The sequence below is a fragment of the Zosterops lateralis genome (genome assembly GCF_965231275.1).
Source record: "Zosterops lateralis genome assembly, chromosome: 1".
Taxonomy (NCBI): Eukaryota; Metazoa; Chordata; class Aves; order Passeriformes; family Zosteropidae; genus Zosterops; species Zosterops lateralis.
This window is the reverse complement of record NC_139762.1, coordinates 68,863,856-68,888,647: the sequence shown is the minus strand read 5'-3', so window position 1 is coordinate 68,888,647 and position 24,792 is coordinate 68,863,856. Positions and strand designations below refer to the sequence as shown.

Here is a 24,792-nt window from a genome sequence, read left to right as displayed (position 1 = left end):
AATTGTTCGTATATGTTTTCCATGGGAATGATGAAAGCCAGCTAGAATTACTGCTGAGTGAACTAGAGCAAGCCTGGATTATGATGAATGGAAGAAGTGAGTGATGTAAGCAAAACATTACTGAGTTTTGAAGCACCTATAATTAGAGGGACATGATATTTCAATTGAAAGTTGCCATGTCAAACATGGGACAAATACAATACTTGTCTTTTACTCCTGAAAGCTTTTGAGCAAGAAATTAGTTAATCACAAAATGGCATGTGGTTATTACACAGCAAGCTTGCATAACTTCATCAGAACAGGTCTCATTTACAGCAGGATTTAATTTAGCAAGTGAGAGCTAAAACATTGGGAAATGTTCCTTTGGATCTTGAGCTGATCCTGGACACACAAAGTGCTGAAATCACATCCAAAAAAATTTAGTCTTGTCACTAACTAATGAAGAGCTAACCTTTTTTACTACAGCTTCTCATACCTGCTAGGCTCCTGGCTTAAATAAATCAGGAAACATTAATCTGGGTTCAGGTTTCTGCCTGGAAATTCTTTGTTTGACTCATTTAATTTGAATCAATAGCTCATTTTTTTTATTTATTTGTCCCATAGAAGATTTGGCTCACAGACTACAGGGTGGTTACGTCAGAACATGTCAGGAGACAGCTGGAAAGCTTACCTCTAAGGATAGTATTTACAGAGATGATGACTGTACTTAAAAGGATGTGACCTGTATACAGGAAATCATAGAGATAAAGTAGCCCTGTTTTTCTAGTAAAACTCATTTCTAATGTTTCTGAGACGTAACTCAAAACTGAGTGTGAGCAAGAGGACGTTGTAAAAGAACATCACTTCTGGACAAGAAACCAAGCAGGTCAAAATAATTGGCTTTAATTAGAGGAGACAAAGAGTGGACAGAATATTGGATTTTGGAGGCAAGACATCAGGGGTGCAGATCTTTGCCTCCTGTACAAAGCAGTGTGTATAATCAGCGTCCTGGTGGCACACAGTGGACCTTAGGTTCACCTCAGTCCTCATTTCCTGAGGTTCTTTTGACACCATTGAAGTCTATTAAAGACAATCTTCTCTGGCAGTATTTCAAGAGAGAAGGGATATTACGAAATGCAGCAAGAGCAGAGAAAAATAAATGTTCATCAGTAATGTCCTTTTAACATTGTGTATGTAGAGGGGGAGTGTGAGCATGTGCACACATGTAAGTAATCTGGATTTAAACTGATTTTTAAATTAAATTTTGTCAGATGCACAAAATGAACAGGAAAAAAAAAGTTTATGTTCTGCGTTGCCCACATTTGGGTAAGCTTGGCTGATAATAACTGTGAGTAAACAGAAATAAGAGAAAAGCAATTCATAGTGGTGGTGCTGCTTTAGGAGAAAAAAAACTGGTTACCAGTTGTGGTGCTTCATACAGGCTTTGTTACATCTCTTTCCCTTTGCCTCTCTAAAGGGAAATAGATCAGGGCCCGCACACTGTATATATTAGCAGGTTAACATACTGGGCTATACTTGCACTTTATTGTAAATGTTTTTGGTACTTCTTCTAAGTCTGTGTTTACCTTGGGTATTTTCTTAGTTCACACATGTGAAATAACAGCTGGGACTTGCCAAAATATAGCAGTCAAGTGCTGTACATGTAGTAGCTTTAAAACTAACACAGGTGTCCTAGATCCCTTACGCAGAATAAACAGAAGCACACGATCAAGAGTGTGTCTAACTCCTCTCTTCTGGAAATGACGTGTCTCCAAATGCGTGATCTGACAATCATGGCCTCTCAGGAAAGAAGTATCACAGAGGTGAAATGCTGTTGATTTCTGCAAACAAGTGCACTGTCTTTATTTTTTTCATATAAATGCATTATAGTCATAACTTGTATCTATCTACTTCAACCCTTTTCTTTTTCAAAGGAAAGGAAAGTACATTTAATGAGCTCAGTTCACTCCTGGGTCATACCAGAGCAGAAGGACAAGACCTCCATTGCTGGAAAGACCACCCAGAGAGGAGGAAGCTGCGCTTGCCCAGGAGGGAGGTAAGACAAGAAGGTCCCAGCAATTTTCTTCCAGAGCCCAAGGCATGAGCACCAGCAGCCTCACGAGCAGAAGCCTTGGGGCCCTGGCCATGCAGAAGGGGTCTGTTTCTTTTCACTGTGAACACACCTCACTTCCTTTGTGCTGGCAGGGCTGTCTGTGAACAAAACAGTACCATTGCATTGAGCTGCTCAGTGTTTTTATGGGTTCTTTTGTTTCTGTCCCCATGATTTTATACTGCACTTCTCTTTCTATATCTGAAAGAAATAAAATAGGATAGAGTACAGCAATGTACACAGAGGAGGAACTTGGCATGGGCTTGTCCAGCTGTAGGCAACTACAATCATGTAAATCATCAAGAATCCCACTGATAATGCACAGGAGTAGTGGAAATTCAGGACAAAATTCAGGGAGGATGACACACACAAGCATCATATTCCCATGGGAACACTTGTGCTATCTTGTTGCTTGCATAAAGGACTGGAAGTAGATAAACAAGTTCAGGCACATACAAGAAAGAATAGCAGGAGGTTGCCTCTTCCAAAGAGGTACTGCTTTGCAAAGATGCCCTTAGAGTAGCATTCAAAGTACTATGAGTGAAGACATTTACTTGGCAAGTTCACTCAAGAGGAAGTTGCATTTTCCATAGTAATTCCATTGATCTACACTTTCTCATGAAAGAATATGATTCATACTGTTTGTCAGAACAGAAATTAAGTCATTGGAAAAGGACCATTGATCCTCTGGAATCAATGTACTCAGTTTAAAGATCTGTGAGACTGGACAGAGGCTTCCAATGCTATAAATATAACTAATTTTGACAAATGCATCTACATTATTAGTTCTAGCATACAAATTCCTATGGGTTGCTCTAATAAACATAAAAGGTGAAAATTTATTTCTAATTACATCATAAGAGTGTTTTTCATAAAGAGTATGAAAATTATCTTAGTAAGGGTTAATTGTGTAAAATTCTAATGCTAAAAGACTTATTTTCATTGCAGGGATAATCTAAACTAAACCTCAGATGTTGTCCATAGGTGTACTGGGTCTCTGTGCCTGAAATGTTGTCTGCTTTTTCCAGCTGGATCAGTTGATCTGATGAAAGATACTATTTCTCTTTAGAGCTTACCTTGTTGTTTTGTAGATATCATAAATCTTATTGAGTGTTTCATCCTGACCTTTCTGTAGAGGTAAAAGTGTCTTGGATTCAGATCTAGATTCCTGAATACTTTTCTGGTAGATAATGTGATACATTTAGTTTTCCACATTGTGCCTGGCCAGCACAGGATTAGCATGGCATTAACTGATTGCAGGAGGATCAAGTAAGTGGATTAGAGCTGCTTCACAACCAAGAAAGTTGATGATCCTGAATGTAAACTCCCTCAACAGGGGACAGGAGATGAAGAAAATAAAATTTAATGAACTGCTTTGAGAAATAGAAAAAGCTAGACTATATCCTTGTTTCCCAGTATATTCCAGTTATCTCTTGGGATAACTATATTTTAATAGAATGCCAACTTTCTTTTTAATATGATCCTTGAAATTTCTTTTAAGCCACCTAAAATGTCATGGCTTTTTCCTTCATCAATCAAAACGTATTTTTTTAACTGTGGGATGTTTGTTCAGTAGAGCTCGCTGTTTTTCTTTCATTGATTTTCTTTTTAGCATGCAGTTGTTGAAAACTTAATTTTGAGTTTAGTCAGCTTTGTTCAAGATGCATAGCTATTCCAAGTAGAATTTGTGGTATGTTTTCTGCAGTCCACTGTAAGGGATGTAAGGCATGATGGATGATGTTTGGAATGGAAAGATGAATGAATACAGCCATTACCAAAGCTGGTCTCTTGATCTGAAAAGAGAAATCCATTTCTTTGTTACCTCTTGATAAGGAGTTTCCAGCAACACTGTGTTGGAAAAAAATTGTATCTGAAAAATAATTCTTTATTTAGACTTAGGACTAAGATGAGTTTTGTGGGTTTTGTCTTTTAAAATCCTTGTGAATATAAAAACACTTTAGAAGTGTTGGTGAAGAGAGTGTGTTCCTATTTTGACTTTATGGTTATTTATTAATCTTTCTATGCAAAATTGACACTTCTTCCCCTGAAAAAAAAATTTCTCCTATCTGTATTAGTGTTGCCCACCCAATATTAGTAAAAAGCACTGGTTAGTCCTACTTTTTTATTCCTGCCTAGAAAGGTCCATTAAGTTCTCAGTCACAGTGTCAGGTTGGGGCAGACTGGCCAGGGTTCAAAACCCCCTGACCAGAAGTGATGCTGCTCTGTAACAGCAGAGCATACATGGGAATCTATACACACAGTTTATTTTCTTCACATTTTCTCCTTCTTAGTTGTGTGGGTATATTTGGCCATGAAAAGCATCATAATGTTTGAAAATGGAAGATACTAATGAAACAGTATCTTTCAACACCACATCTATTTGCATGCTTAATTTAAATACTGCAGTTGTCTGCCCAGTGACTTAATCAGCGTGGCATGAAATCAGCATGAAAACTGCAAGTCCCTGCTGTAAAACAACTCAAACATAGGATCTCTTCCACAGCAAATACTTGTTATAAATTAGCTTGAATTCTCAGCCAGCATGAACCCGCATAGCCCCCTATTCCAACTGTGGCTTTACACCAGCTGAGAATCTGACCCAAATAACTATATGCTTCCTGTCCTAATTGTAAATGGTTCTTTACCACATGGCAAAGAAGCAATAACAGCCTTACTGGTAGGCAAAACATCAGGCCTCAGAGGTCCTGGAGCAAAAAAACCCATATTTTCAAATAGTTTGAAGGCTAAAGAAGTCAAAGCACCCTCATTCAACAGTATAATCCTGAAAATACAGTGACAAATAGGATAGTAAACAAACAGCTTCATTCTGATTTTCTGAGTGCAGGCAGATTTGGACTCTGTACCTGCAGGTTAAGTTGTCAGCCAATATGATTACCTTGCTGATAGCACAGAAATCTCCAAGGGAACAAGTTGTGCCTGAACCACCACACAAACTGTGACAGGTCTCCTCCACACATCTCTCCACTAACATCCACACTCTCCTCCTCCTGGTACTCATTGCCTGTGAGGGGCAGGAATACATAAATTCTGCATCTCACACAAGGGAGTATCACAAAGACCTGGGTGTGGCTTCCCAGGGTGTGACACTACTGGCTTGCTAGAGGAGCTTCTGACACTGTCACTGATTTTAGGAGGGGTCACTGTTGCTCTCCAAGAAACAGATCTCTAACCTTCATAGCTGTAGTGGAAAACATTGTCTGAATTCCCAACAGATCCAAAAAAAATAAAAAGGATAAAAGAAAGGAACTCCATTTTTAAGTTAAAGCTTTTTTTTTTGTTTTACTGTCTTGCTTTCTCTCCAGCTGTGATGAACCCCAGGGCTGCTGCTCTGTGAACAAGAGGCAGCAGCAGGTGCCAGAAAGGGAAACTGGGGTGAGCTGGGCCTCTCCTTTCTCTCCTCTTCCCTCTGTCTATCCATACTTGCAGGCATTATATGGGGCAAGAAGTCCCATTCCAGCCCCCCACAGCTGCAGTGTGTCAGGGCAGAGAACTGGAGGACATCAGTGTGGAGCTGTGCATGCCAACATCATGGGGACCACACGGATGTGACTGTAAGGTCTTGGCTGTGTGTGCTCAGGCAGGAGAACATGCTGCTTCCCGGAACTGTTTTTGTCCATGGAAAGCCCCATGCCCTCTTTCAGAAAACGCTTTCAGACGCATACCCCCAAAAAGGAAAAAGGAAGTTTTGAAAGATGGGATCTGAGGAGAGGAAGTGACTCATGGGCTCAAAGAGAGATGGGCAGGGAGCAACAGCCGGCCGAGGCAGCAGAAGCGATCCCCAACTGTGCCGAGTCGTGGGAATGGGGGTGAGGAAGGAGCCGAAGGCTGGGGAAGCTGAGTTTCAGGAACAGCTACAGTCCTACGCTTGCCTCCTGGGCATAGGATTTTTAATGCATCCCACCACAGCTGGCTCTCAGGCTCACCAATGGGCCTGGCTGCACTATGCCTGTGCCTTGGAGGTGACTCCAGCTGCTGTCCCAGACAGCAGAGCCCTCTGGAGTCCCACGAGGTGCCAACCACTGTGCTTGTAGCCCCTGGCATGCCCACCCTATAGCCCACAGGGTGGCCACCCTGCCTTCCTCACCTGCATGGGCACACCACCACCTACCATGGCACTCCAGCCCTGGATGCAGCCCTTATGGGGATGGTCTGAGGGGAGGAAGGGTGTCTGCAATTTGCGCGAAGAACATGAGATTTTTGCCCTGTTTTCCCATTTTGCAAATAGCTATCTTTGGTCACATTAAAGTAGTAAGGGCAGATGTAGATTGGGTTTTATGGGGTTTCATCAGAGATGTGATACAAGAGTCATGTTTGGGGGTTTTGTACTGGTTCCTTAAAGAAAACTCTGTCAGGGTGGACTTAGTCTTCATGGAAGGGATGCCCTTTTTTACCTGATGCAGGCACGATTATTTTTCCTTCATCCTCTTCTGCACCTTGTAATCTGTGTGCCCTCTGGTAGAGTAAGTTTTCTCCCCTAATGAGGAAGCTCTAGCAGTCAGGACTTTGTGAACACTAAACGAGGAATTTCCTGGCTTTCAAACAATTTCCCCCCTTAATGATGATGTTCTAATAATATCCTCTTTTTTTTAATTAACTGATCTCTACTTGATCCCTCATCTGCAGAGTACTCAAATAATAAACTGGCTGTAATTCTGTCCTGTGTCTCCTAAAAGGAAGTGAACCAGAGATAACATGATGTTACCTTTTGTTCCTTTTATTTATTTTTTATTTAAGTATTTTTAATAAGTTATCCTATGGACCAAGTAAGGTAGATCAGATAAAGTGGTCATTTTACTGTTGAATTAGACTCTTTTTTTTTGTTGCGATTGGTTGTGTTACAAAACTCACTGGTGTATTCAAATTGTGCACTGCAGGAATATTACAAATCCAAGTTTAACCAGCTTTTGCTTTGTAGCATTGACCATTCTATTTGTAAAATGCATGTAAACAGAAATGCATATTAGTCAAGCATTCAGGCATTGTTTAAAGCAACTTCTTCTCCAGAGCACTATAGAGCTAAAACTGGGAAAGAACTATTTCCTCCATTGCTGAAGTCACAGAAGTGAAACAAGTGATAAGATTTGCTGTAATAGATGAAAATAATGCTCTACAGTTACATCTGTAAAAGCTGTAGGCAATTACATTCATGTGCCCCTCCAGAACCAGGGTAAAGTTTGGTTTGAAAAATGCTGCAATTAAAACCTGTGACAATTCATCAAGGGAAAGATGTATACACTATCACAGAATCACAGGATGATTTGACTTGGAAAGGACCTTAAAGATCATTTAGTCTCAACACTGCTGGCATGGACAGGGACTTCTTCCATTAGACCAGGGTGCTCAAAGATGTTTTTCCTTCTATGCCCAAAATAAAAAGGAGTGTGTTGTAGAGCCTTCCTTGAGAGCTAATAAAGGTAAAGAATCAGTTCTTGGCTACAGCAAATGGAGCTCATCTAATCTTTATTAATTTCACTTGGTTGTTCAAAGGAACATTGTTTTCATATGCAAGGTCTTGCTATCAGATCTTGTCTTTTGTCCATCTTCCTCTTAGGCTTTTCTGCAAATTGAACTTTCAGTTTTTTCCCATATCTATAAAACTAGGATATGCATCCTGAAAATACTGATCTGGAAAGGAGAAACAAATTATATGCCATTTCTTGTATCATCATGCCAAACTTCCTGGGCTTTTCCTAGGATCTACTTTTGTTTTAGTCAGATGCTTTTGAACCCTCCTAAAGAACCTTCATATAAGGTAATTGTAACAAGAAATCATGACTTATACTTGACATTTTTAGCTTTCTCTGGTAAGAGTGGTCTGGTAAGTCCACTTGTACCATCCACATAGTTCCTTAATTATTTTGTTTTCTAGTCAAGGTAATGCTTAGCTGGATCAATCAGTGATCAGCTGATGAAAAGCTAAATCAGTAGCAAGTCATACAGTATGTCAGTCCAGATTTTGAAGTGCTTCTCTGTGATAGTCCCGAAATCAGTGCTTTATGACATTGTGCTCCTCACCCTTTAATCCAAAGAATCAACTTTTCCTCAGTGATTATCTTAGCCATCAGCACTTACAAGGGCATAAACAGTGGCAGTCACAAGAAGCAGTCCTGAGGCCATCTCATAAATAACTTCACTTGTGGTTTATGCACCTGATCGTGTTAAACAGATGCAGCAGTGGAGCTCAGAAGTACAGTTCTAAATGATTATGTATTGTATGGTATATGGCTGCCTACATAATTTCATCCTCACCTCTAACATGTATTGTTTGGCATGGCCAGACTGTTCCAGGTTATATTCTTAATTGTCAAGACTAAATTTAAAATACTCTTCTAATATAGTTTTATGTTATTCACCCATCACTGTCCAGAACTTCTGCATCCATGTGGATCTTGGTGAATGAGCAATTAGCATATTCCTTTGAAACCCAAAGACAGCTTAATTCTTATTCCATTTTTTTCATTGCTGACTCCAACACACCTTTACTTATATTTATGAGAGGTTTTGGGCTCCCTCTGGTGGTTTTTGAAAACCAGAAATCTTGAACAGAACGTAAATCAAATAAACAGTAGTTTTGTGCATGAGAAGTTCTTCTAATTTGCGGAAGAGTGCTTGCCTAACTTCTCCTCTCTCTTTTACCACACTGATTTTTCAGCTAGTTTTTTATAGAGGTCTTTTGCTATGGTGATCTATCTTGAGAGAGGAGAAATGCATAGTGATATATCTGAGAGCAACAAAGTAGATAATTCAGCTAAGGGGCGGTGCTTTCATTAATGGTTTCAAAAACAAAACCTGCATGTGTCTGTTAATTTTTCACCTATTTCTCCTACTAGTTCTTTAGCTCCTGCACTGGATTTAAAATTAATCTGTAGCTATTTACTGTGGAAATATATGGTTAAATTATTTCATTCTTGATGGCTACTGTGAAAATTAGGTATACCATAAACAGAAACTCAGGCCTCACTCTCAAATTTTCATTTTCTCAATTTAACATTTATGTCTGGAAGCTGAAAGGAAAACAAAAATAGTAAAACATTGGCCTCCACAACAGGTTTGTCCTTCTCCCAGGCTCAAATACATGAGTATGCCTCTTGCTGATGAAAAACGAACTTGTATAGAAATGTTCCACCTTAATGCACAATTAATTACAAACATACAGAACACACAAGGTGAAAACTGCTTCTGATCATTCTCTGCTTCTGCCAAAGCCAGTGCTGGTTTGCAAGCAGTCTGGCAGTGGGCTAGGATTTCAGGTGTATGCATGGGGGCTGTGGCCTAAAATCTGCAGCTGAGATGCTCAGGTGCTGGTTGTGCATCTGCTGCACGACAGCCACAGGAGAGTGTGGGCAGCCAGGTGACTGTTGGAGCATAGGAATTTCTCCAGGACAGTCCTGTCACCTTTTATTATCTACCCTTCTTTTTTCTTTTTTTTTTTTTCCTCCATTTGTTTTTTTTTTTCCTACAGCAACTGTATGATGATCTGGACAGGAAAGTAGGAAAGTACCTTTGATATCCAGGAGTCCAGAGGTATTGTGGATATACTTCCTTTAGATTTTCCTGCCTTCCTAAATAGAAAAGCTTTTCTTCCCTCTTTTTTCCCCCAATACTTGTAGGACAGGAAAGAAGGGACAAAGACATAGAATTAAGGAAGTTCTACCTGGGCAAAGGTGTGTGGTTGCGTTCAAAATACCTCTAAATTACTGTAAATATTTGGATGACTAACTTGATCCTTCTGTCCTATTTGATTAAAATTCAGGAAACAAATCAGATGCATTAAAATAACATGACTTCCACCTTTTTTATTTTGATTGTATTAAGCAGACATTATTGGATAATTTGGTTACTGATCATAGGAAATTGCCATTTAACTTTATTTTAGAGTCAAATTCTGAACCAAAAGAAGGGTCCAAATCAGCCTCTGTCAAGTAAAAGGGATGCGCAAAATGCTGGCCCCATGTAAAAAATGGAAATTATCCCATTTTGTTCCATGGAACCAGGATTTTTACCCAAATGACCTAACTAAAAGTCTTGCTGTTCAACTCTATGTATATAATTATATTTCTAAAATCAGTGGATTCCATCAGATGCTCCCCTTCTTCTCAAGGTGTTACAGGTGTTACTTACCCATTATAATTAGGAAATGTGGGTTTTGGGGGGGTTTTGTGTTGTTTTTGGGGGGTTTTTTCAAGACTTATTTTTATTAATAATAACTTGTTCCACCAAAGGAATTTGTTCAGTGTTGAAAATCTCTGTCCTGAGTGCCAGCAAAAGGCGCAGCCCTGCAAGTTCCAATCCAGCAAGGCACTTAGGCATGTCCTTAATATTAAACATGGGTCTCATCCCCAGAACTTCACCAAATAGAGGCTAAATACCCTGCAGATGCAACCCCCAAGCCTCCTCTCCATTGGTCTTCTGCAGAGCTTCCATAGATTTGTTATAGTAATATGGTAAGAATTAAGCCAATGGCATTTGAGGTATTGTTATAAAAATACTGCACAAAGATAATACATGCTGTATAGTACAGTGTATCAGTTTTCAGACCAGACAAATGAAGTTTTCTGCAAGCCTGAGCTCCTTTGTTTTCTCGTACAAAAGGGAACACTCTTGCTGCATCTTACGTGGTTTTGATTATAGCATTTGTGATTCTTTAAATATTTATTCTTCAGCAGTTAAGTAACTTGGTGAAGGGGAACGTTATAAACACTTATTGTTGATTGAGTGTTCATGTGGAAAAAAAATGAGGCACTTTCTCCTATGGGGAAGAAGTACCTTTTCATAAAATCTGTTTCCTCAGTTCAGCAGAGCATCTTGTTCAGGACAATTATTGAGAACATGTCTAGCCTTACACAGATATCCAAGTTTCTGGAAAACTTGCCTAGGCTCCCCAAAATGCATAAAGTCTTCTCTGAATTGGTACCCATTCCACATAGCTGCCCATGATCACTTCAGCAGCATTAGGTGTGCCATTTGGCATTCACAGCATGCAGCTCTCCTGAAGACAGGCGAGTAAATTCTCCCTTCACCACCTGAAAGATTTATTTGTTTTGAGGTGATTGGCAGCAGTGACATGTAAAGCACCACAGGGCAAATTCCATTTGATTAAATAATTAGCACATATGACCAAAAAATGTGTGAACACAAATGCAAACTCCCCAAATTCTCTTCACTTCCTCCCTTCGCTCTGTTAATTTCTCTTTCATAGGCAACTGACACAATTATTGACTTTAAACTAAAAAGGTTCCAGGGTAGGGATAGTATTTAAACTTAAAATACTACTTGCTGATTAAATTTTTTGTACAGCTTACTTAAAACAGCTTCCCTGAGAACTGGAAAGTGCATCACTCAATGGACCCAAAGCAGTTTTCAGCAAATTCAATCCCACAGAACATTTCCTAGGGAGAGGCAGGGACTGAAAAGGGATTGTTTCTGCCTTCTACTGCAAATAATTAGGGTCTCTTTTTGTGGCCCAGTTTTTCCAGGCTCTATCTGGGCAGATTTCCCAGTGACTTTATTGCAATTAGAAATGTTAAAAAGACTTGCAGGATGGCTTCCAGTTCCCTGAACAGTGAAAGACAATGAAAATGGTGTGTACCTCATAAACAAATATGATCAACCACTAGAAGCACAGCCTGTGAATTAAGTGGGTGCCTGGGGTCAGGGCAGCACAGCTGGGCACCACTGGCTGCTTGCTGTGACATGGGATCATGCCTGCACTAGTATTAAGGTAAAAACATACCTGCTGATATTGAGATGGATTAAGAGAAAAATCTAGGCTCCTCAGATGCCAGTGAAAATCCCGCCATCTCTTCCCTGCTTCCACTTGTGATTTTTGTGCTCCTATGCCAGCCACCCTCTATAAAGACAGTGGAGGTAGAACACGGGTTTGACTGAAGGGATGAGGGTCTCCTGTGATGCTGCAGTGCCACCCTCAGCTGACACTGGCAATATCAGTTGGATAGAGTGAAACAGGAGCACAATTGTAGGGAGAAGTTGGCTAGATTCTTTAGATGGACTGGTCTTTCTCATTAGATGTCTCTGTTTTATTAATTTTGTTCTTGTTTTAGGACTTACTTTCAGAATGAAGGTCTGGTCATCAATAGGAGCCCTTCCCTGACTTGCAGAAAGAGCTAGTGTCTTCATTTGTGATTTTCAGTTCTTTATTTTCTGAAGTGTTTTGTCCTACTCAGTCTTCAGCTACTTTCCAAATATCACTTTGTCTACAAAGGCTGTGCTAAAGGAAAAGTATTTGATTCTTGATACTGTGTATATCTGCTTGACTGGGCAGTACTTCAGGATTCTGGGAAGATTTATTCTAAAAGTAACATCACTCCACCTTGGTCGGTATCTTTTGCTGGGATTACTCCAAACAAGCTTGACCTGTTGAAATGTAATGTTTCTCATACTAGTTTCCCAAACTAGTGAGGCTGTTGCTATTTCAGGTGGCTTAAAAATATGTGCACAGTTTGTACTTTGAATGTTTAATAAGCTTAAAACATGAAATATATAATGCAGTTTGAACTTTCTAGTGTTATTTCATCACCAAAAAAGCAAAGTCTTGAGGCTCAGCAATTGCCTTTGTCAGAATGTAAATTCCAGCATGTAATACCCAGGCTGTATGTTTCAGGAAATCAGTATTAACCTATTAGTATGCAGTTTTCCTTGGAGAAGAGCCATCTTCACACTGAGCCTGTATTCCTGCTTCAAACCTTCCTGTCACTGTTCCGTATCCACGACCCAGCCTAAGGCTGCCTTTGACGGTTCTCCAGCCATTTCCTGCATACTGCACTAGCACTAATTGAAAATTTGGGTGGCCTTGCTTATTTATTTTCCTGGAATGTAGTGGGTTATATTTTCATGGCACTTTCTCAGCAGTGCAACGTTTCAATTTCAAAACCACTGCAATATGAGGAAAAGTAACCCCCAAAATTAAAAAAATAACAATAAAAACCAGCATATCTTTGATTAATTTTTACAGTAGTTCTTTTGTAAAAATATATAATGGAAAAAGAATTCAATGTTGCTTTTGTCTCTCAAGATCAGAGGCAAGAGAAGCAATTTAAATACATGTACAAGATGATCACATGCAGACACAATGAGGCATGAAACTTTAAATGTACAGATGCCATGGAAATGAAAAGATAATATAAAGTGTGTTCTTTGCAAGTCTTGCAGAGTTCAATAGCTACATAATGTGTGTGGAGGGAAAAGAGAAACAGCCCCCCTGCACCTCTAGGAAAATTCCAACTATGTCTGGATGTGCAATTGGCACTAGCTTTGTGCTTTGCCTCCCTGGATTTCTGCAGGAATGTAATTCCACAGCAGACAGGGTTAGTATGTCAGTGTTATCTCCATGCTTGAAGATGAACATGCTTGGGTATGAATACTTGTAGAAAATTTCAAGTTTTGATCAAAAAAATTCACTGTTCCCTTGACAAAATTTAAAGTCTACAGACTTATTTCTCTTCATGCCTAATTATTTTGTTTTATGGTGATTTTTTATTGTGTGGGCAAAAATTAAAGGTTGGCACAATCCTGTTCATTTTTTTTCTGATACACTGAGTGCAACTATTGAAGTCTTTTAGGAACTATGTTTTGTTCCCAGAATTCAGGCATAAGGAAATGTTTAACAATAAATATACAATTAAGGTGCTGATCTGTAGCTCAGAAATTATTTGGAGGAAGATTGAATTGAAGATAGAGTCTATTTTTACCTACAGGCACACATCTTTAGGATTACCCAACTATTTGAATTTATAGATTTTCCAGAATGGAGATAAAACTGGATGCTGAAAGGAAAAGAAATTTGAAAAAAAATGTCTCACATATTTCTGAGTTTTCAGGGTGCTATTTTAGGGTTTTATCTATAACTCTGATGTTTGGAGACCTTTTAGTCAAACACCAAACATTTCTTGCAATTTAATGAACTAAATAAGCAGTATGGATTGTTTTTGTTTGGTTGGTTTTATTGTGGTGTTTTATTTTGGTGTTGCGGTGTTTTATTTTGGGGTTTTGTTGTTTGGTTTTTTGTTTTCGTTGGGGGTTTGGGGGGGTTTTGGTTTTTTAACAAAAGCAATCTGAAATCCAAATATCAGCTCAAGCATTCCTCCATATTTCTCTTTCTTTCTTTGAAGAGTCAAGATCTCCCCACTGGGGAAGTTCAGATTTTAACTGGACCCTTCCAGCCTGTCCTGAATCCTATTTTCAAACTCCCTCATGATACATTTCCCAGTGAGAAAGTTGATTTTGGCAGTTAAAAAGTGCCCCAAGCTAAGGGTTGTGTAGCAATCGATCAAAGCGTATCTTGCATGCACATATTGTGCCTCATTACAATTAACAGTGAGTTTTGTTTCAGCTGGATATTACAAATTCCCTGAGATGAATGGCTGAGAGAAATGGGATTCTAATGGGAAAAAGAAAGCTTCAGGGCAACCTAAGTGCAGCCTTCCATTACCTGAAGAGAACTTACAGGAAAGATGTGGCAATGCTCTTTACAAGAGCATGTTGTGACAGAACAACAGGGAATGGGTTCAAATTAAAAGTTTTAGATTAGATATTAGGAAAACATGCTTTACAGTGAGAGTGGTGAGGCATTGGAACAGGTTGCCCAGGGAAGCTGTGGAATGCCCCACCCCTGGAAATGTTCAAGGCCAGATTGGATGGGGTTCTGTGCAACCTGGTCTAGTTGAAGATGTGCCTGGCCTTGGCAGAAGAGTTGAACCTACGCGATATTTAAGGTCGCTTCCAACTCTAATCATTCCATGATTCTATGAAGGGCAACACAGGCAAGTAATTGAGGACTTCACTTTTTTTTTTATTTATAAATGGTTAATTTTGCTTTGTAAATGAGAGCAGTAATCAATTGGGAAGATGGGCTATTTAAGTAGACAGTATTTAAATAGACAGTAAGTAGACAGTGCTCCTCCAGCCCTGCCTCTCCTCCATGAGGGTTTCTCTACCTTGTTGAGGACACAGTCACACCATCAGCTTGGCATTTGGCACAACTGAGACACAGCACAGAACAGGAGGGATCTTGTGGTGGGAAGATGAGGCACATTTAGAAGTCGGTTTCTTGCACATAGAGGTTGTATCTCTTACAGTGCTGAATAATAACTAGTGATTGTAACATTCACAAATGACCACCACTAACTCCTCTAATTGTGATTTTTGTACTTTTTTTTTTCTGCAAATGACTTTAGAGAAAACACCAGATTTCTGTCAGATCACAACCAATGCTGTCTTTCACTTCCGCTGATAGCCTTGGAAAATTGACAAATGGAATGCATTATAGCCAGTTTTCACATGCCATCCTTTTTCTCTGTGGCTAGAAATACTTACACTATCAAAAAAATTTTACTCCTGCTGCTTGCTCACAACTGAATCATGACAAAGGTCCTAAGTGGGCAAATGTAATGATATCAGCATAGAAAGCAGGCCAGTACATAGCAAGAGCACACATAAGCCTGACGTTGAAACTTGAAAGTTGCACAGAGCTATAAGGCACCTTATGAATGTGCCTAGCACAGCCTGCCTCTTAAGGAAACACTGACTATAGCTCCAGGAATAGAATTGTTCATGGAGGTGCTTTAGCCACTTCTTAAAGGCTTCCAATGAAAAAGGTTTGATGGATTCTCTAAACAATCCATATCATTATTTCACTGTCTTCAGTGTTACAGTTTTTTCTAATGTCTTTGGTATAGTGTTTTCTATTCATCATCATGTACCTACCAGACATGGAAAACTTACTCTTAACCACTGCAGCGCAACTTTTATCTGGCATTCAGAAGTGATTGATTATTTCCCACATGTAGGATTTGGGCATGCAAAACACTATCATTATTGTTGTTATTATTATTATTATTATTATTGTTGTTGTTGTTGTTGTTGTTGTTGTTATATAATAGTAATATAGAAACAGGACAGAATATTAATTATAAATGTATTCAGATATTGACCATATTTTAAAATCTATGTCTCAAAGAATAAAGTGAATCAGGGTCTCAGGTATGAGCTGACCTGAACTGGGGACTGCATAAGGCTAAGTCCAACAGGCTACTTAATGCTCATGCATAATTTTAAGTATTTGAGTTCAGTACTTTTGGTAAAGTGAATAATAGACCTGAAAGTGTTTTCAAGTTAATGGGAACTCGTAAGTGCTTTCTTGGATCACAGCCCAAGAGCTCAGCACATTGCAGAGCTAAATACAGATTTAACAGTCTAAATTTAGGCCTCTGTGTTTTAAAACATTGGCTAACATTCTTTTCAGAAATTTCTGTGGAAATTGCTGAAGATCTGAAGTCAAGGCCAAACACCCCTCAGACTTCTGTGTCTAAGAATAAATGTCACTGAGAAACACTAAAGACTACAACTGTAGTTCATTAAAACCAAATATTGTCATGCGTTTAACGGTTTTCAGATGAATCTGTCTGCTCTAGTACCTTTGATCATACATTTAAGGCACAGACCAAGATTCACATTTTAATGTTAATTGCCTGTCTGAGATGCTAAAATATTTTTTCTCTCTGAAAGGAACTTAATAATTATATCTAATTGATGTAAAATGCAATGTCTTGCTAACAGCATAGTTGTGATACTAAACTGAATTTAAATTATCTAAAAATTTAAGTTTTGAAAAACCAATTATACTTGGTCCAGTCGCATAGTTTATCTATCTACTTTTTACCATTCTCATTCCCTTTTTTCTGAGCCCTATTTTGTAATTTTCCTTTTCTTTTTCACCCTAAGAGACTTAGAGATCAGTTGGTTAGGAGAAACAAAAGAGGAAAGAAAGAAGAAGAGAGAGTCAGATAGGGAGAATTATGAAGAAAGAAAAAAAAAGCAAACAAGAAGGTATTTAGTAATAGATGGAATCTTTATTTGTAATATTAAACACAAGAATTCCTGTATAATTTCCTTTAAAATAAATACAGTTTTGCAGAGACACTGAATGGGACAGTTAGGGAAACAACTTGACTCATCAAAATGAGTCAAACTGATAATTAAATATTAGTTTTTTGTTACTCAAGTTGATTTTCACTAGGACACATTAGGAAGTGTTGGCTGCTAGTGGAGCAGAGATATGCTTCTTTCCAGTGGAATGGGCCTGGGGTGCTCAGGCAGCAATGAATGGTCCTATGGGTACAGCTCAATTCAGAACAGATCTGATCTCTGTGCATGATTTCAACTCAACATGATTTCAGAAGTCTGAAAAAATATCTGATTAGTAGCTTTTCCCTGCTTATTTCCAAAGTATGGAAATTAAAGCAGTTGTGTCAGAATTCTTTCTTGTAGAAAAGAGAAATAGAATCTCACCTGGAATCTGAAGGACAAAACCTGCTATATAGCCTTGGAAGTGGGATTTGGTTTTCCTTTGAGAAAGTAAAGGGGCAAAACTTTAAGTTGGTTTAGATTTCAACTTCTCCACATTTTATTTTTTTTTTACAATACCCACAGTACAGAAAGGTTGGTCCCAAGAAGTATTTAAACTGATGCAACTTAGTAATGACACCCTTGACAGAGCTGTGGTATATAGCATTCAGTATTTTTAGCTGCACAAAGTAATTTAGTAATTTGTTTCATTGGTGCTGTTTAGAGAAACAATGCCTCTGGGTCAGTAGTGCACAGATTCCTTGGATAAGTCTTGAAAGGGAAGAATTAGAGTGGTGCTAGCCAAGAAAGTAAAAGAGTGAGAGAATTTTGTGTACTGTTGGAAATGGTTGAAAGTGCAAAGACTATATTTTTTGTTTGATGTGGAAAAACTGACTGTATGAGTTCTGGAAGAAAACTCAAAATATTGTGTGCATTAATTTATATGTTGTTTCTCTTGAAGCATACCAGAAATCATCTGGGAGAAAACACTGATCAGTGAGTTGTTTCTTTCTCTCTCGCCTTTCAGTGAAGATAAATATATTTCACTTCATAATGAAAGTTTCTGGCTTAAGCTCCCAGATAATAGCCAAATGCTGCCAAGGTCAAAGAATTTATTTCTGTACCTATGTGTGAAAAAAAAGAAATAGAGCCATAAGATTCAAGTAGATCAGTTCCTGGATGCTGGTTTGACAGCACAGATCCAGGTGATTTTCAGTTTAGGAGGAAGATGAAAGCAACTGGTCTTGGGAGCAAAATATAGGAAGGAAAGGAAGGAAATCTGCTTGGAAATTGATATATCTATATGAGTTTTTTATAAAATCTGTGAGAACTTTAAAAACCAACATCCACAGGGATGTTCCATTGATGGTTCAAGAAAATAAAGGGAAGTGGAACCAATGAGGTGAAGAAAGATAGTACGGTGCTTATAGATTTGTTAGAGCAGGCAAGGATGTGTTGTGTGTTGGCCTTTTTGGGTCTGCCCCTGGTTCTACTGCCATGGCTTTGGCACGTTTACTGATCTCCAGTTCAGAAGAGATGATCTGCTCATGGAAGCAGCCCTCCTTATTTCAAACAGGCTTTAGATAAGGTACACACAGGAAAATAGGAGGAGCTGGTGAGCTATAAATCAGAGAGGTTCAGTTTGTGGCAATTATGAAGCAAACCATCTGTATGCATTACAAGACAGACAAATAACGACAACCATGGATTTGTCAAGAACAAATCCTATTAAACCAATAAGACCTCCTTTTAAAATAAGGTAATAGATGTTACACAAAGGAGAGAAGTATTAAAAAGTCATATATCTTTATTTTAGTAAAGCTTTAGACAATGTTTCTTGTGAATAAGCAAAGACAATATGGTCCAAATTGAAAACTCCATGGTGTCAGAAAAGGCAGGGGCCATTTCTGAGGAAGGGTTAGCAAAATGAGGTCCTTATCAAAACGAGAGATGAATTGAAAGAGGTTTCTCAAGAGTCTATCCTGTATCTTATACTCCTTGTAAAACATCCAAAGAACTGAGTAGAGACTAAGCTTGATATATTTGAAGAGGACGTGAAGAGAGTAGATAAAAGAGTGTTAGAGAACAGAATCAGAATTCAGAGGGAATTTGTCAAACTAGTTATGAGGGTTTTTTTTTAAAGAAAAACACAAAAGATGGTATTCAATAGGTGCAATAGACACAGCATCATCAGTTCCCCAGATACAGGATGGGGAAAAGTAAACAGGATTACAGTTGCCTGGAAAAAATGTAGAGTAGAGTGAATCACAGGCTAAGCACGAGTCACCACTGTTACACTGTTGTAAAAAGGAAAATGCCATACAAATGGGGTAGAAACAGGAAAACAGCCTGCAAATAGACAAAGCAAAATATTTTGCTCTGCTACCCCATGGTACAGATTAAATTTCAGTGGTTTGGATTTTGGGTTTTTGGTTTTTTTCAAGTTTTTCACCTGAATCATGCTTGGCTTGGGGAATTGTGTTTCCAGAATGACCCTGGGTGTCTGGAGAAGAGTGCAGGGGTGCTCAAGCTGGATTACCAGTCCACAAAACATTAAATATCAGGATATTAATGGTACTTTTTGGAATAATAAGGCAAAGAATATACAGGGCCTTTAAATACAGAAAATACTGCTACAGGGAGGAAGAAAAGAGTCTGTTCTCCCGGCCAACAAAGACAGACCTTTCACTAATGGACTGAAATTTCAGTAGGGGATATATTCAGAGCATACATTAGAAAAAAAGACCTCTAGTGATAAGAGTAGAGAAACACTGGGAAAGATTGCCTGAGGAGATGGCAAAAGCACCATACTGGGAAGCCTTTAAGAACAAGATTGAAAAAACAGTTAAGTTACAACAAAAGAGTAGTTGATCCTGTCTTGGGGCAAGGAAAAGAACTAGAAAGGGTGATTTCTTAAGGTCATTTTCAACCTTATACTTATTAACATTTTTCTGCTCCTCAGATTTCCCTGGTTATAATATTCACCTCACAAATTTAAACAGGAGGAGGAGGAAGTCTGGTTGGGATGTCCATATGTCAAAAAATTTTAGGTAATAGCTTTAAGCTTGAAGGCATTCAGAAAATAGTTCTGGAAATGCACTTATACAGTGTAGAATCATAGTTAATCCATACAGTTTGTCAAGAGAAGGTGAAGGAGTAAATCTGCTGCATTTCACAAACATCTTCAAAAGGAAGATATCTCTGTTAACAAGAAGCAGGCTTGCAATGGACAGATGCTGCAGATAGATGAATTTACCTTTTCAAACAACATTTATATTTCTTTCAGGGTTTTTTTACACATTAAGGTAGTGCGGTGCATGTTAGCATAACCACTGAGAAATCTTTAAAATGCAATGATGGATTTGCCATTTCTCCAAAATTAGCAAATAACAAATTTTATTCTTTGAAATAAAATGGAGTTGCCTTTTTAAAAAACAGCTACAGAAAGACCTTGGTGTGGGAATAGCTGAAGGAAATTCTACAGCTTTCAATATTCAGATTAGACAAGATGATCATAATAATCTCTCTGGCTTTCAAATCTATTTACCCAAATTTGTAGAGAGACGTAATGTTTATGATCACTGTCAAATCTGCATAAATGGATTAGAAAAAGGCATGAATGAGCAATTACACTTGTGACCTCTACGAGGTATAACACTTACTATTTACCAGGTCATTACATTACAAATTGTCACATCTTTCCTCAGTTTTAACTGCATAGATTAATCTCCTTAACAGCATCTGGAGTTCCATAGAGTAATATATTTATATTAGCAGCATTATACATGACAGCAAATATATACTATATATTATGGTATGTACATCATAAGTTATATATATATGACAGATATATATATATATATTCAACACACTAGTTTTCTTCCTTTTGTTCCAAAGAGATACGTGGGGTGGTGTTTCTTTTCTCCAGAGGGTCACATCTGCAGTCAGTCACTGTCAGCTTTGTTCTGGAGTCACTGAAGGGGTAGGTGATGGTCACCAAACATCAGCTGGGGAAACCACCCACGGCAGATCCAACAAAGTGCACCACACAGGAAGTTCTACACTGACAGTATTATCCAGGGCCCTATAGATCATAAGATTCCTGCTTGTGGGAATAGGATGACTCCCCTGTGTGGATGCCAGTGAAGAAAGTACATATGCCTTTTCTAAGGCTTCTGTTCTTGCAGAGTTTAGTGCTTTCTGACAAATTCCCAAGGACCATGATCTGCATAAAAACACTGCTGAGCAGCTTTTTAGAAACAGCAGTTTAAAATCTTTAAGGGCTAGGTGACATTTTCACAAGGAAAAGATCTGTCAGCTTGTCCTCACGTGGGGGGTGAGCACTGGGGAGGTTGACTCTTTTCAAATTCAGGTTCCCTCTTCTTAATAATTCATCTATTTAGGGTCTTTTCACTTACAACAGAGGTGAATATTCAATCAAATCTGCAGTTTGGCACCGAAATTTATCACTTGAACTAAATCTACACTCATGGTTGTTTATTACAAACCTTCTGGGTACGCAGTTCCTTTTATGGACTCCCACAAAAGTCAAGGGGCTTTTTGGGCACAGGTATCCCCTCTCAGAGGGCACTGGGCTGGAACCCAGGTATGCAGTGTGCTAGGTGGGGCCTTCTGAATCCACCAAACCTCTCAAAGAGTTGTTTTCTTTGGCACATCTGATGACAAGTGTTCAATGAGAAAATTCAAACAGGGTGTCATGGAGGAAAAATATAATTTTGAAATGGGTGGCAAATGGTTGCACTTTTTTTTTGTAATCTGATACCAACTTTACTTTTCTTGGAGAAGTGAGGAGCTCATTTTCTGTATTGGATCTCAACAGAAAACTGCAGTTACTAGTTACAACTTTGGAAATAATCACAAAAAATATAGGTACCATCTGCTTTTGTTTTTCCCCAGAAAGATACAGTGTAATGTTTTACAGAGAAGAAGAAAGAGTCAGAAAAGTATTGCTTATTCATGGTATGACATATTCCAGTCTAGTAATTTAACTTTAACCTATGAAAAAAGGTTAGGAAATTTGTGGTGTTCGGCCATAATGTTTTTTGTGGTGCTTTAAGGTTTTATGCAAGGTAATTTGTTTTCCCATTAATGTCCTGCTTGGGCTGCATTGGCAAAACTGAGGAGTGGATTCTTTCGTTCTGTTTTTCTTTTTTTTTTTTCTCTCGCTGCTTTTCCTCTCCTTCCCAGTAAGATTTTGTCTGAATTTGGCTTTTGCAACCAAATATTGAACAATATCAACAAAAAGTGAAAATGGAGATCTCCTGACTCTTTCAATAAGGAAAAGAATTTGTGTTCAGAATCCCCCCAGGCAGCCAACACATTGTAAAGACACATTTTTACTGGTTTATTGCAAAAGGAGGACGGATTTATGTCACCTGAGGCTTGAGTATTGACAGCTTGACAGCACTGCTTGAGTGTTTGTGCCTGGGCTTTTACCCACCTTCCCTCACAGAACCACAGAATGGTTGGGCGTGGAAGGTACCTCTGGAGATCATCCAGCCCAACCCCACTGCCAAGGCATGGTCACCTCCAGCAGGTGACACAGGGACACGTCCAGGTGGGTTTGGAATGTCTCCAGAGAGTGAGACTCCACAACCTCCCTGGGCCGCCTCTCTCGCACTCCGAGCTGGGAATCCCAACATTACTGTGGGGTGAGTTTCTGCCTATAGGGACAGTGCTTGGGAGTGGTTTTATCTTCATTTATTCCTATTCACAGAATCACAGAGTCTGCTCAGCTGGAAGGGACCCACAAGGGGGTCCAGGTCCATCTCCTGGCCCTGCACAGGACACCCCCGGAGTCACACCGTGTCCAAAAGCTTCTTGAGCTCTGTCAAGCCTAGTGCTGTGCCCACTTCCCTGGGGAGCCTGTTCCAGCGACCACCCACCCTTTGGGTGAAGAACCTTTTCCTAATACCCAACCTAAACCTCCCCTGGCACAGCTTCGGGCCGCTCCCCCGGGTCCTGTCGTTGTTGTCCTTGCCGTAGTCAAGACTGTTACATTAAGTTTGTATTTTTTTCCCTTGCTCAACCGCGGAGGGGACCAATTCCTATTTTCTCCGGACGCCTCCAGGACCTCCCGCTCTATGTTGGGACAGAGGGAACAAGGCAGGAAGGCGGGGAAGGGGCGGGGCCTCCCTGGAAGGGCGTGGCTTCCAATGAGGCGTGGCTCGGGGCACGGGCCTCCCCCGCCCGCCTCGGTGGCTCGGCGCTCCATCGATGTTCTCTGTGGGCGGCTGGCCGGGCCTGCGGGCGCTGGGCGCGGGGCGCTGCCGGGAGCGGGGCGGCCGCAGGTGCCGGATGCGAGCGGCGGCGGGCGGTGAGTGACCGGCCCCGGCTCCGGCCCCCGCCCCGGTCCCCTCGGGCGCTGCGGGCAGCTCCGGCCCCTTCCCTTCTCCCCCCGCCGGGGCGGAGGCCCTCCCCCTCCCTTCGGCCTCCCCCCGCCTTCCGCTCCCCGGGCGGGGTCGAGCGTCGCGTCCCCGCCCCGGCCCCGTGGGGACGGAGCTGTCGGCGGCGGCTCTCGGGGCGCAGGGGCGTCGCTGCCTCCGGCCGTCTCCCCCCCCGGTGACTTCCCGGCTGCGGCAGCTCTTCCTGCTCCAGGAGCCGGGGCACTGCCGGCAGGGCGGGGGGTTCCTGCCACCTGCGGCTTCCCCCGGGGGCACACGGCGTCCTGCCGGGAGACACTCCCGTGCCTGGGCCAGGAGCCCTTCCCAGCGCTGGCGGCGCCGTCCCTGCCAGCCGGGCCCGGCAGCAGCAGCTCCGTGGCCTTTGCCTCTGTCTCACATGTGTGACAGCGGCCTGGGCGAGCGCCGGCCCCCGCCGGGCTGCACGGGCTGGGCCAGAGCTGTGCCAAGTCCCAGAGTCAATTACTTTGGAAAACACTCCTGGCATCGTCCAGTCCGTCCCGTGTGAGATGATGGAGTCGTTCGGTTCAATGAAATGTGTTGGGTGTGCTGGGTGGGGGATAGAGGATATAAGCAGGGTAGAGACGTGAGTCAAAGCTGGTGACTTGCAGGACTTGCTGAAAAGCTGGTTACTTGCAGGAGAGATTTTTTTTTTTTTAGGCTTGTTTTGTTTTTAGGGTTTTTCTTTAGTTGTTTTTTTTTGTTTGTTTGTTTGTTTGTTTTTTTAACTTCGCATTCAGTTATGCCGTCAGTTTTCAGATAAATCTCCTCAGAAGGAGTGGGTAACTAGGCAAGTGCAATAAGAAAGTAACAGGGTAAGGAATGTTGAAGGAATTGGAATAACATGATGGTCGAGAGATAGTTGCTGTTATATCTATCTGGAAATATTACACTTCTCTGAGACTTAGATTTTTTTTTTTTTTTTTTTTTTTTAAACTTCCTACCCAGTTCTACATTTCTGCCTCGTTAGTGCTGCCTTGCAGTCCAGAAGTGTCCGTGAGCTGGGTGACTAAACATCTTTCCTCCTTGCCTCCTCAGTGTCCTAATTAGGAACTTGAAAATTATCTCTTAGCAAGGTGTAGATATCTCAAATTTGGGATGATCTTGTTTCCAAAAGGGAATTTCCCATTCTGTCCAGTTTTACCATTTTTTAAAATAGTCTTCCTTCTGCAATTTCCTTGCTTATTGCAGTTTAAGACCTTCTAGCCATAGACTCAAAAGCTCTGAGTTAAAATCCAGTAAAATCTTAAGCCATCCTAGCCCTGACAGGACATCAGATTAAATCTAAACTCCAAATATTCATTATTTAAAATGTAATTAAAATCGTAATCTCACTTCAGTTTTCTAGGTTTTCTCATTGTTCATATAACAAGTAAACAGTCTCCTTTCTCCTTTAGT

General features: G+C 40.2%; 1 protein-coding gene across 1 annotated transcript in view; it reads left to right on the top strand.

Annotated features, from left to right (window-relative positions):
• The first annotated feature begins 23,250 nt into the window (after nucleotides 1-23,250).
• EXOC2 (exocyst complex component 2) overlaps nucleotides 23,251-24,792 on the top strand; it is a 127,304-nt gene continuing 125,762 nt past the window's right edge. The window contains exon 1 of the mRNA XM_083883970.1: nucleotides 23,251-23,309. The gene's annotated coding sequence lies outside the window, so the exon portion shown is untranslated. The remainder of the gene's footprint in view (nucleotides 23,310-24,792) is intronic.